Consider the following 14,828-nt stretch of genomic DNA (forward strand, 5'->3'; position numbering starts at 1 on the left):
AGATGAGGCTTTCAGGGACCTAACAGCAGGATCCCACTCCCAAGGTGACATCTCTTCATATGTCATGGAGAATGAAGGTCTTGGGGACAGAGGGTGCCAGTCTGAGGTGGGGGAAGATGCTCCCTTAGATGGGATCCCTTCCTTAGCTGGTGATCAGATATCCTCTCGCACTGAGGATACCCCTTGGGGAGGTGGGGGGCTCCTCGTAGTGGGTGATTCGATCATTAGAAATGTAGAGAGTTGGGTTTGTGAGAGGCGTGATGACCGCATGGTGACTTGCCTGCCTGGTGCGAAGGTTGCGGATGTCACGCTTCGTCTAGATAGGCTTTTAGACAGTGCTGGGGTAGAGTCAGCAGTTGTGGTCCACATTGGCAGCAACGACATTGGGAAATGTAGCCGGGAGGTTCTGAAAGCTAAATTTAGGCTGCTAGGAAACAGGTTGAAATCCAGGACCCCCAAGGTGGCATTCTCAGAAATGCTACCCATTCCACGCGCAGGGCGAGCTAGGCAAGCGGAGATACAGGGTCTCAATGTGTGGATGAGAAGGTGGTGTAAGGCAGAGGGTTTCAGATTTGTCAGGAACTGGGGAACCTTTTGGGAGACAGGTGTCTCTATGCTAATAGTAGAAGCCTTTGACCTAAAATGGGGGTGCTGGAGTACAGAGTTTTGAAGGCGGACTTTAATATAGTGGGCATTACAGAGACATGGTGGAATGAGGAGAACCAGTGGGATGCTGTTATACCAGGCTACAGGCTCTATAGGAAGGATAGGACAGGGCGCATTGGGGGTGGAGTTGCCCTTTACATAAAAGAGAGCATAGTGTCACATAAAATAGACAATGAAAGGGGAGCTGGTTCCCCTACAGAATCACTGTGGATATCAATACCAGGTGTGAAGGACAGTTTAATATTAGGAATATATTATCGTCCCCCTGACCAAAGTGCAAAAGAGGATTCTGAGATGGAAAAAGAAATTAGAGAGGCCAACCAAAACAAAAATGTAGTGGTAATGGGTGATTTTAACTATCCCCATATAAACTGGAAAAATGCATGTTCAGGTCATAGTAAGGAGAGAGCATTCCTGGATATGCTAAATGACTGTGGCTTAGAGCAGATGGTTGTGGAACCAACCAGGGGAGAGGTGATCCTAGATCTAATTCTATGTGGGACCCAGGACCTGGTGCCTGAGGTCAGTGTTGTTGAGCCGATAAGGAACAGCGACCACAATGCCGTCAGATTCAGTATCTCTGCATGCGAACAAGTAACAACTACTAATGTAGTTACATTCGCCTTCAGAAAGGGAAATTTCTCAAAGATGAGGGGGATAGTGTGCAGGAAGCTGAAAGGGAAAATCAAGAGAGTCAAAACTGTCCAGGATGCTTAGAGGTTATTTAAAAACACAGTTATAAAAGCTCAGCTGAAATGTGTTCTGCAGGTTAGGAAAGGCAGCACCCAGTCCAAAAGAAAGCCACCATGGTTAACAAGAGAGGTTGAGGAAATTATCAGAAAAAAGAAAATGTCTTTTAGAAAATGGAAGTCCAGTTTGACTGATGAAGAATATGAGAGGGAACACAAATGGTGGCAAAAGAGAAGCAAGTTAGCTGTAAGGGAGGCAAAAAGGGATTATGAGGAACACATGGCTGGGAACATCAAGACCAGCAACAAACAGTTCTTCAAGTACATCAAAAGCAGGAAGCCAGCTAGGGAAGCAGCAGGCCCGTTAGATGACAAAGGAGCAAAGGGTGTGCTAAACGATGACAGGGAGATTGCAGAGAAGCTGAATGAATTCTTTGCATCTGTCTTCACCCAAGAGGAGGTGAGGAAAATTCCTGCACCTGAACCATGCTTCTTGGGAGGCGAATCCGAGGAACTAGCGAAGATAGCGGTAGACAAGGAAGAAGTTCTGGCAGCCATTGATAAACTAAATGCTACCAAATCCCCTGACCCAGATCGCATTCACCCAAGAGTTCTTAAAGAGCTCAAGCATGAAATTGCTGATCTTCTCACTTTAATATGCAACTTATCCCTGAAATCAGGCTCTATCCCTGAAGACTGGAAGATGGCCAATGTCACACCAATTTTTAAGAAAGGATCTAGGGGGGACCCGGGAAATTACAGGCCAGTCAGTTTGACATCTGTTCCTGGTAAATTAGTAGAAATCTATCATTAAAGATAAAATTATAAAACATGTAGAAAAGCAAGACCTGCTGAGAAAGAGTCAGCATGGCTTTTGCAGAGGCAAATCCTGTCTTACAAACTTACTAGAGTTCTTTGAGGGTGTAAACAGGCATGTGGACAGGGGGGAACCAGTGGACATTGTCTACTTGGATTTCCAAAAGGCTTTTGACAAAGTTCCTCACCAGAAACTATTGAGAAAACTCAGCAATCAAGGAGTAAGAGGGGAAGTCCTCCTATGGATTAAAAACTGGCTGAGAAACAGGAAGCAAAAAGTGGGTGTAAATGGGAAATTCTCACAATGGAGAGATGTAGGGAGTGGTGTCCCCCAAGGATCCGTTTTGGGACCAGTGCTCTTTAACCTATTCATAAATGACCTGGAAGTAGGGGTGGGTAGAGTGGTGGCCAAGTTTGCAGATGATACCAAATCATGTAGGGTGGTGAGAACCACAAAGGATTGCGAAGGGCTCCAAGTGGACCTTGATAAATTAGGTGAGTGGGCTAAGAATTGGCAAATGCAGTTCAATGTAGCAAAATACAAAGTGATGCACATAGGGGCAAAAAATCCAAACTTCACATACAAGCTACAAGGGTCAGTGCTATCAGTCACAGACCAGGAAAGGGATTTGGGCGTCTTAGTTGATAGTTCCATGGGAATGTCAACTCAATGCATGGCAGCTGTAAAAAAGGCAAACTCTATGCTGGGGATCATTAGGAAAGGAATTGAGAATAAAACTGCAAAGATTGTCATGCCCTTATATAAAGCAGTGGTGCGACCGCACTTGGAGTACTGTGTCCAGTTCTGGTCACCGCATCTCAAAAAGGATATCAAAGAGATAGAAAAAGTGCAGAGAAGGGCAACGAGGATGATTGAGGGACTGGAGCACCTTCCTTATGAGGAGAGGCTGCAGCGTTTGGGACTCTTTAGTTTGGAGAGGTCTGAGGGGGGATATGATTGAAGTCTATAAAATTATGCATGGGTAGAAAATGTTGACAGAGATAAATTTTTCTCTTTCTCACAATACTAGAACCAGGGGGCATTCATTGAAAATGCTGGGGGGGAGAATTAGGACTAATAAAAGGAAACACTTCTTCACGCAAAGTGTGATTGGTGTTTGGAATATGCTGCCACAGGAGGTGGGGATGGCCACTAACCTGGATAGCTTTAAAAGGGGCTTGGACAGATTTATGGAGGAGAAGTCAATTTATGGCTACCAATCTTGATCCTCTTTGATCTGAGATTGCAAATGCCTTAACAGACCAGGTGATCGGGAGCAACAGCTGCAGAAGGCCATTGCTTTCACATCCTGCATGTGAGCTCCCAAAGGCACCTGGTGGGCCACTGCGAGTAGCAGAGAGCTGGACTAGATGGACTTTGGTCTGATCCAGCTGGCTTGTTCTTATGTTCTTATTGTGAGTGCCATGGGGTTACCTCGCTAATCCTCTCAATACTTATTCGTTTTCTTCTTTGAAGCAATGTCACCGGAAGACAGTATTTACAAGAAACACTGAAATTCTCCATCTACAATTCTGAGAAAGGACAGAGGTGGAGTGTGTCATAAAGGACACAGAACTGCTTAGGATGGCAACTGTCACAGTGTAACACTGTGTCAAAGCTATACCAGTGTTATCCCAATTGAGCCAGTGAAGGGCACAAAAATCAGTAGCACCTGGGACATGCTAGAGAAGGAGTGTGATATAATTAGCATTCTAATTTTAAAGTCTTCTTTATACACTATAGAGTACATAGGTAAGGTCCTAGGTACAAATTCAAATTGTAAATGTGCTGCCCCTGAGGAAGGAGCTCCAGCCCTCTCCAATTTTTTGATCTAAAAAAAATGATTGTACTGGGCTCTGGGAAAACCCGTGTGTAAAGAGGTTGTTCCGGTTACAGTATCAGGAAGATTCACACTAGCCTGACAAGGACCTTTGATCTCTGGATAGAGCAAGCCTAAATGCTTCTAATAAATTACACAAAGGAAGCAAGTGGTCAAAAGGTTGCAACTCAGAGAGGTTGCTCTTCAGGGTGGGCCAGCAAATGGAGTTTACCTGGGAACTAAGAGGACAGAACAAGGAAGATTCTGATCCAAGCTGGGCAGAAGAAAGGCAGCTCCTGACCCAGGTCTGCAACAAGACATGTTTGGAACGGTGCTGTAGCTGAGAAATCTAGAACATTTTCTTATTTTCTGTTTTTCAATAAAATCTTTGACTCAGTGGCTTTTGAATATCTGGAAAAAAAGAACCCAGGATTTACAAGACAGGCATGCATCGCTCACTCCTGGTCTTTTGACACCATGAGAATACAATGAGCTAAATAATGCACTCCACTGGAACTATTTCAGGATGGAAAAATGGCTTTGGGAGGGGGATACTAAAGACCATGCTCCACATACAGCTCAGCCATAATCTGAATTGGAACCATATATCCAAGAACTGAGAACCTGCAGCATACATCAAACTGTGCTATAGGACAGAGGGAGGGATCCCAGACCCAACCTTTGTACTCTACTCTGTAAAGAAAAAGTCCAGGTATGGGCATAACAGTATACTAGTGGAGAAGATAGTATGCATTCCATTCCATTAAATTCAGTGGTTTAAAAACCTTAGGTGTACACCTAGAAACATATGTTGAGAGGTTTCAAGTATTTTGCTGTGTCTGGTGGTAGTAGTGGTGGTGGAAAATACCATCAAGTCACAGTCACACCTGGCTTATGACAATCCTGTAAAGTTTCCAAGGCAAGATATATTCAGAGTGGATTCCATTGCCTGCCTCTATTTAGCGATCATAGTCTTCCTTGATGGTCTCCCATTCAAATACTAGCCAGAACTGATCCTGTTTAGCTTCCAGAATCTGACCAGATCAGGCTAGCCTGGATCATTCTGGCCTGTTTACTGACCATGAATCACTTACATTATAGAGAAACAAGAACAATAATTTAGGGTGCAGGTTGCATCGATCAGATTCTCTTGAGAAAATACAAATTTCTCATTGCTTTTAATAGATGGCATTTTTTTCATTTATGGGGTACTGCATAAAAGATAAGGATGATAATCTTAGGAAAATCAATGGGTTGGACACAGTGATCCATGAATGCAAGGACTGAAGCACTCCTCCATGTTCCCACCACACAGCAATCCTTTCCAAGTCAACCCTGAGAAAGTTTATTTTAGGACTCTTGGGACCCATGCGGGATAACCACCATGTAGGCTGGGAAACTGCTGCTGTGGGGAGCGGGAAGGAGGGAGAAATCACTTTCTCCTTTTATTTGTCAGCAGAGCAGTTTAGACCCCCTTCTTCTCTATTGCAGCCTCCTGACATATATCTACACAAGTCCTATGACCCCTGAAATAAACTTCCCAGGGTTAAAAAAAATGGTGGGGAGGTGGCCATAAGAAAGATCTGTAAACATTAGCACCTTCTGCAGAGGGATCACTGGATCCAACCCAAAGTTTTATCTCCCATTATGACGCAGTTTACTCTTTACAAATCTCTAGCTCTTTTTCTGCTTCTTAGAATCTTCATAACCAACACTGAATGAGATTCTTCTACCGTTAAAACAGTGTATCTTAGCTTGCATTTTAAGAAAGTTAGAAGACTCTTTGACAAATGTGTTCAAAATAGGTCTTACACATAAAGGGTGTAGTCATATTGTGTGCTGTACTGAGAATATATCCTTAGTTGGAAATATCTAGGTGGCAGGTTGTTTATGCAAATACATAAATTGAGTCAGAAATCTTGCAGCTATCATAATAAAGGTGTGACAAAGCAAATTTCTTATTTAGCTTTTATAATGCTTCAGGGTGCTTTACTCTGGGATGATTCTTACACTGTGCATAAATGTATGTAATAGTGACCAGATGGATTTTTTTTTTTGGCAATGATGCACATTGGGCAACTGATTTCCTCCCAGACTTTGCATTTATTGGCACTACAACGTGCCTTAATTGAAGCTTAGGTAGAGTGACCCTAAAGACAAGTAAAATAAGAATATTTCATACAGACATCTGTTGAAAACACTCATTCACTCCTCCCGGCTGAAACAGGAGCCCAACTAAGGCCACCTACTAAATTCACAGCTGGGACAAAATTTGAACCTGCTAATCTTACCCACCACTATACTCACTCTTTTTTTCCATTTGGCAGCTTTCCCATTGTTGGCTTTGTCCTGTAGCATGATAACAGAAGTGGCAAAAGCAAAATAAAGGAAAGGAAAGGCATAGAGAAATGCTAACGTTAATCAGTGTCAGAGACGAACAATTTCCATAGCTTACCCATTTTATTATCTGAATTATGAATTGCTTGCACAATTGCTTCATGAACTTCCATAACACAGAAGAAAACACAATATAATTTAAATTGCTGACAGATAATCAGTCAGGAAATTCCATCAAAACTATGACTGCTTAACTCTAGGGCTCCCAGGGCTCCTAACTGTGAAATATTTATGTTTGGTGCCTTAGCACAGTTGCCTTCTGTTGACGAGCAGGAAGCCAGAGTTTAACCATAGAGTTTTGGCTGAATACTAGGTTACTGTTAGGGTAATTAATTATTTCAGTTCATCAATGTGACGTCACCAGGTTGGGGCAATGCTCTAACATTCATCCCAAGCTCTATATTCTGCTTCCTAGGAGGTTTCAAGAGTCTTTGGAGAACCAATTTACTAGAATCAAAGTGGTCAAAGTTCTTACAGCATCCTAAACTATGGCTGGGGGCTGGGATATTATTTCCTAATTAGGGTCAGCTTCCCCTTTCCCTTCTGTATAGCCTAGGGCTCTGGATGAGCAATAAACATGTTCAGTCTCATTGGGCAATTTGGGGGGGGGGGGCAGTTTCCCCTTTTCTTTTTTTAATGTATAAATCCTGTACATAAGCATTCCTGTCTGTAGGAAGTTTACTTTTGCTGTGTTACTAATAGGCATAGGACAACCATGCTTCCTATTAAACAGCAACGCAATTAAACTTCCTCACCAGTAAAATCTCAGTAGTGGCAGACTTATATCACAACATCCACATTCCACTGGCTTGACTTGAACAAGAAGTGATTTCTAAGTTAGAAACAAAAAAGATCTTGCCACAGTATATCATCTATAATGAAGCAGAATGAAAACAATGTGGCCCAGAACATTCCCAAGCAACAGTGTCCTTCAGTGGCTGGACTCTAAAAGTTAGGATGCTTTTCTCAGCTAACTGCTGACATTTTTCTCAGCTTACTTTTCGCTCTACTGCAGCTCTCACCTCTAGTTAATGTGATCTAGATGTTCTCAATACCTACTCAAATAATATTTAATCTGTCTTTTCCTGCTGAGAACATGAGGTATAGCAAGTCCCCTTTTGCTTATCATTTCTATTTTCCTGTCCTTTAGTTTTTACTCAGGAGATAGCTGTGTATAATTTTAATTCTTGTAATATCAGTACGCAGCACAGTCTTCCAAACAATGTGTTCCAGAATGAAAACCATTTTACTCCCAGAGAAACAAGAGTTAAATGTTAAACTCACCTAAAACAGGTGGATATGGGGAGTGACAAGTCTTAAAGTGCAGGTAGGTTGACAATGGTTCTTCCCTCACCATGGAGCTGTGAAAAAAAGCAGCTGGGTTCCCTGCCAAATCTGCTTTTATTAGGGCAGTTAACCTATGAACTTTATTGGGGAGTGTGTGTTGATTGTTCACCCAGAGATAGTTGGAAAATATCAGCAGGAACAAGGCTACAGAGAAAGGGAGAAAAATCTACATGACTCAAAAGAGGTATGATTCTTGTAAATCCTCAAGCTAAACACCTACACAAGTTTGGACTGGGGATCTTTTTTAAAAGTCTTTGTTGAAACTATATATATTGTACTGTTTGTATAGCAACATTCCTCTGTATTGGAGAACAATGAATATCCTAACATCTTCCGCTCCGCCGCCTGAGCTGTGGAGGCTTATCTGGGGAATTCAGATTAGCCTATACACTCCAACACACACCAGTTGGGTGACCTTGGGCTAGTCATAATTCTTCGGAGCTCTCTCAGCCCCACCTACCTCACAGGGTGTTTGCTGTGAGGGAGGAAGGGAAAGGAGTTTGGAAGCCCCTTTGAGTCTCCTTGCAGAAGAGAAGGGGGGGGGGGGAATATAAATACAACTCTTTCTTCTTCTTGATTAAAATCAGTATAGTAAAACTATACATCTACAATTCCAGGACATTAAAGGTGTTATACCTTTTGGTCTCTGAAAATCTACATATTTCAGTATATTTCTGAAGACCATAGGAATAGTTCTACAAAAGCAGATTAGGGGTCCTCTCTCCAGTATCTTGTTTCCAACAGTAGCCAGCCAGATCAGATCACAATAACTGTTCATGACTTCTAATGTCATTGCATCAACAGATCATAACGGTTTAATGTTTATATGATGCTAGTGAATGTATATATGGCATTAGTGAATGCAATGGGATCAGAGTGATAAGAAGCATTTTTATCCAAAGCAGCTTAGCTTTTTGTGTTGTGTTCTTTGGGAATGATCCAATTGATGAAGAAAGGGGAATTGTGGGGGATTACAAACAGAAATGAAGTGGTAGAGCTCCAGTTACAGTGCATCTCAAACTCATACCATTACAGTATCCAGATGGCACCCTTGTGTAATTAGTGTGTATGTATGCACGTGTGTGTGCGAAACTGATGGTATCAGCAAGGTGGCTTACAACTTTTCTTCCTATTCCCCACAGTGTTACAGAAATAGATGAATCATAGAAACGTGTGCATGCATTCAAACTTTTGAGAGATAGTAGTGATTTTAGAAGGCATGTTGAAAGAGATCTTTTTTTGTAAGGGTAAAAAGCAAATCCCAGGATTCTGTGTGCATAAATGGATGTAGACAAAACCCTCTGCTGGAAGAGAGGTTAATCTAGAGCACATCTTGGAATGATATCAGTGAACTCCCAAATATGTAACTGCTGTTGTTTCATGTGAGGCTGATAGTAAATTTTGTACCTAAGATTTAGTCTTGGATGAGGCCACCTATTTCAACATCATGACATTGCATAGCTGGCTGACTGAGGCATAGACTAAATGCCAAATCCAAACTGGGGCGGGGGAGCTCCACAGCAGCTGAAGGGGTTTGGGGCAAGGAAGGAAGGAAGGAAGGAAGGAAGGAAGGAAGGAAGGAAGGAAGGAAGGAAGGAAGGAAGGAAGGAAGGAAGGAAGGAAGGAAGGAAGGAAGGAAGGAAGGAAGGAAATTCAAAAAACCTCCTGCTGCCTGAATAGTCTCACAGATCAAACAAGCATATGCCACGCTTTCTGGGGGCATAACTCTGCACATGGGGAAGAGGTGTTCCTAGGCTGGAATGCCCCTAACGCACCCCTGTTTCAGGCAGTACCAGCATGTTCTCCTATGCTGATGTAGCTTTGGAACAGTGGGCAAACATTTTGCTCTCTCTGTCAGCATAGGTGCTCCTTCCACCAGCAGGATGGCAATGCTGGTACAGGCCCATGCCACTCTCAGGACTCCTTTCACTATCTGCCCCTGGATTGGGCTGTAATTCTTTCCCCACTGAAAAATGTTGGGCCTAATGTTAACATGGCAAAACTTATTTTGGATGATGTTAATGTTTACCCAAGGCTATCTCACCAAGACTGATGAAAGTCTTCATAGCCTCTATCATAACCAATGTGCTATTCCAGATTATTTCAAGCCACACATACCATAATTGCTTCACTGCCACATGGATGTAAAATAATTTAATAGCATGAAAATCCAGTTCTTTGGGGTACTATAAAAACACTATTGCCATGATTTCATTGTTGCTATTTTCACAGAGCCTACACTGCTTGTCAACATAGGAGGCCAGTTATGTAGCTTCATTTCTATTTGTCTTTTCTTGTTTGGCCATAAAAGATACTTTGGTGCATAAAGAGATTAAGTGTTGTTGGTAAGAGGGTTTTTCCTGGTTCCTCATAGTACAGGGGTAGGGAACCTGCGGCTCTCCAGATGTTCAGGAACTACAATTCCCATCAGCCTCTGTCAGCATGGCCAATTGGCCATGCTGGTAGGGGCTGATGGGAATTGTAGTTCCTGAACATCTGGAGAGCCGCAGGTTCCCTACCCCTGTCATAGTACCATAGTACATTTGTTCACTTTCTGAGGTTTCCTCGGGTTTACTTTGATCTTTCTCAAACCTGCTTTGCTATGAAGTTTTGGGAAAGCCTGCAGTAAAGACTGGCTGGCTGCTGTATGGGTAGACAGGAAATTCAGATTTTCCTGCTCTGTAAAGGAAGAAAAAACTTTCCCTTAAAGAGCTTTTGGAAACTGCAGGGATTCTCTTATCTGACAGGACGGCAAGTCTTCAAGAGTGGGAAATGTGTGTGCAATTGAGAATCAAACCCGAAGAGAATGTATTCTGAAAGTGAAGGAAACCACAAATGCATAAGTGTCCCCTGCCTCAAATTGCTTTCTTTTTGGGGTGGGGGGAGATATTTGAAGAAAATTGTTATCCAGCAGTTCCTAAATCATCAGGATGTAATCAGATTCCTGGATCCATACCTTAGTTTTTGACACTGTCCTAGAACTAAGGCTGTGTGATGAGCACCAACTAGAAATAGAAAAAAGGAATTCTATATTCAAGTGGTTTATTAGGCTTTTAAATGATACCTTTCATAGCTTGCATAGCAGCTTCACCCTTACCTCCCAGGCAATTTCCAAAGAGGTGTGATGGAAAATTACTGGTCTTTTACCCACTTTTCCATGCAGATAGAAAAAGCAACTGATTTTCTATTGAGAAAACTCAGCAATCAAGTCCTCCTATGGATTCAAAACTGGTTGAGAAACAGGAAGCAAAGGGTGGGTGTAAATGGGAAGTTCTCACAACGAAGAGTTGTAGGGAGTGGTGTCCCCCAAGGATTCGTTTTGGAACCAGTACTCTTTAACCTATTCATAAATGACCAGGAAGTAGGGGTGGGTAGCGTGGTGGCCAAGTTTGCAGATGATACCAAATTATGTAGGGTGGTGAGAACCGCAAAGGATTGCAAAGAGCTCCAAGTGGACTTTTATAAATTAGGTGAGTGGGCTGAGAAATAGCAAATGCAGTTCAATGTAGCAAAATGTAAAGTGATCCACATAGGGGCAAAAAATCCAAACTTCACATACACGCTGCAGGGGTCAGTGCTATCAGTCACAGACCAGGAAAGGGATTTGGGCGTCTTAGTTGATAGTTTCATGGGAATGTCAACTCAGTGCATGGCAGCTGTGAAAAAGGCAAACTCTATGCTGGGGATAATTAGGAAAGGAATTGATAATAAAACTGCAAAGATTGTCATGCCCTTATATAAAGCAGTGGTGCGACCATACTTGGAGTACTGTGTTCAGTTCTGGTTGCCACATCTCAAAAAGGATATCGAAGAGATAGAAAAAGTGCAGAGAAGGGCAACAAGGATGATATGAGGAGAGGCTGCAGCGTTTGGGACTCTTTAGTTTAGAGAGGAGACATCTGGGGGGGAAATGATTGAAGTCTATAAAATTATGCATGGGATAGAAAATGTCGACAGAGAGAAATTTTTCTCTCTTTCTCACAATACTAGAACCAGGGGGCATACATTGAAAATGCTGGGGGGAAGAATTAGGACTAATAAAAGGAAACATTTCTTCATGCAATGCGTGATTGGTGTTTGGAATATGCTGCCACAGGAGGTGGTGATCCACTAACCTGGACAGCTTTAAAGGGGGCTTGGACAGATTTATGGAGGAGAAGTCAATCTATGGCTACCAATCTTGATCCTCTTTGATCTGAGATTGCAAATGCCTTAGCAGACTAGGTGCTTGGGAGCAGCAGGCTGCCATTGCTTTCACATCCTGCATGTGAGCTCCCAAAGGCACCTGGTGGGCCACTGCGAGTAGCAGAGTGCTGGACTAGATGGACTCTGGTCCAGCAGGTTCTTTCTTATATTTAGTACTTTGATGGGAGACTACCACGGCAGACTGGGGCTATTATGCAGAGAAAGGCAATGGCAAACCATTTCTGCTCATTTCTTCCCTTAAACATCATGAGTTATTCATGAGTTAGGGGGTTGTGGGCTTTCCGGGCCATATGGCTGTGTTTCAGTAGCTGAAAATGCCAGTCACAGATGCAGCAGAAAATGCTACTGGAACACGGACATACAACCTGGAAAACCGACAACACCCTAGTGATTCCGTCCATGGAAGCCTTCAACACTATATATTCATGAGCTGGTTGTTACTCTATGGCACAATACCCTTTATCTTGTTTTTTGATAGTAGCTCTCAAAGGCAGCTCCCAAATTCACAAAATACAATTATATTTAACAGTGGTAGGTGACTCCACCATACAAATCACAACACTGCATGGGGAGGGTTCAGGTATATTTTTCTGCTAACCTGGAATAACAAGCCAGTATTCAGACTACAATGGCACCTGGCTTTCCATAGCTTCAATCAGGAGGTGTGTGGGAGACTCAGGAAGATAGGAGGGGGGAAGTGCAGGGAGGAGAGTATGTGAAGGCTGGGGGTGGGGAGGAGAGCTAGAAGAGGGCAAGAAGGCCCAGGAAAGGGAGGAAAGACCTAGAGGAAATAGGAGAGGGGGCAGAGGCAAAGACATGGTAGCTAGAAGAGGGAAATGCATCTCCCACACTCATGCATTTGTGAGACCACAACATACCTCATGATTTATAAGTGAAATTCTCAGCTGCTTGAATAGATGATGTTTCCCCCAGTTATTAGATGGCATCACTTTTTCATTAAATGTCTAGTTTAAGTTAACTATCACTGAGACGTTTGATGTCAAATATTTAGTTGGTTTTGGTTTATTACTGACTTTTGGATGTGGTTTGAATATTACCAGAAAATACTTCTAGACTTAATTTTTGTTTTATTGTTGTCCTGTGGTTGGTTTTCTATTTTATTTTTAAATTGTAGCTTAATATTTTATTTTAAATTGTACTGACAATTTCATACTTTGCTAGCATAGCCACTTCAAGTTGAACAGTGGCATCAAGGCATTTAAATAACAGGTGGCAACTCACCTATCACATCAAAAGTGATGCTATCTCTCTTATTGTTGACCAGTAAGAACAAACAATGGCAAGGCTCTGATATTATCTTTCTGAAGATTCAAAACATTTTCATGGTGATAGTTTAGGATAGTCCCTTACATCATCTCTACAAACACTATAATCAATATGACAATATCAAGATTTCTCTTGGGCTTATGCTGATCTTTTCTGCTAGTTAAAATAGCTGAGTTGATTAAATAAAATGTTGTTGCACTGAAGTAGAAACTCAAAAGTCTGAGTTTGCTTACAAAGTACTTAGCCTAGTTCTGGATTTGACTACAGGACACATACCTTGAATATACAAAGTAGTTCTGATATTTAATGCATACCCTGGGGGATATGTGTAGTGAAAGAGGTAACAGAACTCTTAATGTCACAGAAGTTGGTTTCAGGTAGCCAGCTCAAGGTTGACTCAGTTTTCCATCCTTCCAAAGTCAGTAAAATGATTAACCAGCTTGCTGGGTGTAAAGTGTAGACACCCGGGGAAGGCAGTGGTAAACCACATCATAAACAAAATCTGCCTAGTAAATGTCATGATGTGCCATCAACAATTGCCATTAAGCAATTACTTGGTACTTACCTTTTCCCAAAGGAAACAAATCAAGCATTTGAGTGTCAGTCAAGAAAAAATCCCCAGATGTATGGACATGGTGCACAAACAGTAAACTCTAAAAGGTGCTTGAGATGGAGCACCAGAACAGATACAAGGCATGGCAAATGTTAAAAATCTTTATGTAAAACACATACACCAAATCATTCATAGTATTGGGGTTGGCTGTCATCAATATGCTGACAATACACAGCTATACATATCTGTATCCAAATCTTCTGGTGATGCAGCAGAGCTCTTAAATTGCTGTCTGGAAGCAGTGGTTAAATGCTGTTAGCTGCTCTGAGCTCAAGTCGTTTGGGTAGAGCAGATTAAAAATTGGACAAAAAATCAAATAGATAAGGTTGAAACACTGAAACTAAACCCCGGGAAAACAAAAGTAATGCTGGTTAGGAAGGCCAAGTCTTGAACAACATTGTTATGTTTCCTACTTTCAAAAGAGTTCAGCTGATCGTAGCTAAGTCAATTAGGAATTTCAGGGTTTAATTAAATTCTATATTCTTTCTGGAGAGATAAGTTAATGTAGTTCCAACTTCCAGCTTCTGCCAGATTCTTCTGTAGACACGGGAGCTATACTAACCAACGACTAAAAAACCCACTAAACCAGAGCATTCTGCATTACTTCGCAGTTGTGCTATACTGTACCCTGACATGCCAGAGGATCTCCGCTGCTTCTTCTTTGCTGGGATCTGCCCGTACACGGATCCGTATGCTTACCTCTCCCGTTACTACAATGAAATAGCCGCCCCACTCGCAGGAAAAAGCGCTATTCCTCCCCGCCTCGCTTTCCTTTCACCTTTCTATGACGTCAACAAACCCGCGCCTGCGCACAGAGCGCCCCTGAGTGGTTTGTGGGCGTGGCTCTGCGCGCGGCACTGGCAGGGACTTGTCCAATAGGGTGGGGTGTAGGGCTGAGAGAAAGGGAAGGAGGAGGGCGCGCGCGGGCTCTGACGAAGGGCGCTCGCTCCGGCTTAGGGCGGTTGCGTGACTGGCTAGAAAGGTGCC

At 42.5% G+C, this 14,828-nt stretch overlaps 1 long non-coding RNA gene across 2 annotated transcripts in view; it reads right to left on the reverse strand.

Moving 5' to 3' along the window:
- Nucleotides 1-14,818, reverse strand: part of LOC125430971 — a 28,057-nt gene extending 13,239 nt beyond the window's left edge. The window contains exons 1-3 of one of the 2 annotated variants that reach the window (XR_007244262.1): nt 14,541-14,818; nt 6,299-6,340; nt 4,224-4,402 (exon numbers count right to left, since the gene is read on the reverse strand). This is a non-coding gene — a long non-coding RNA (uncharacterized LOC125430971). Of the gene's footprint in view, nt 1-3,590; nt 4,403-6,298; nt 6,341-14,540 lie in introns of those variants that run through there. The other variant, XR_007244263.1, reaches the window with a different exon arrangement.
- Between the last annotated feature and the right edge of the window lie 10 nt (nt 14,819-14,828).

This window comes from Sphaerodactylus townsendi, linkage group LG04 (assembly GCF_021028975.2).
Source record: "Sphaerodactylus townsendi isolate TG3544 linkage group LG04, MPM_Stown_v2.3, whole genome shotgun sequence".
Taxonomy (NCBI): Eukaryota; Metazoa; Chordata; class Lepidosauria; order Squamata; family Sphaerodactylidae; genus Sphaerodactylus; species Sphaerodactylus townsendi.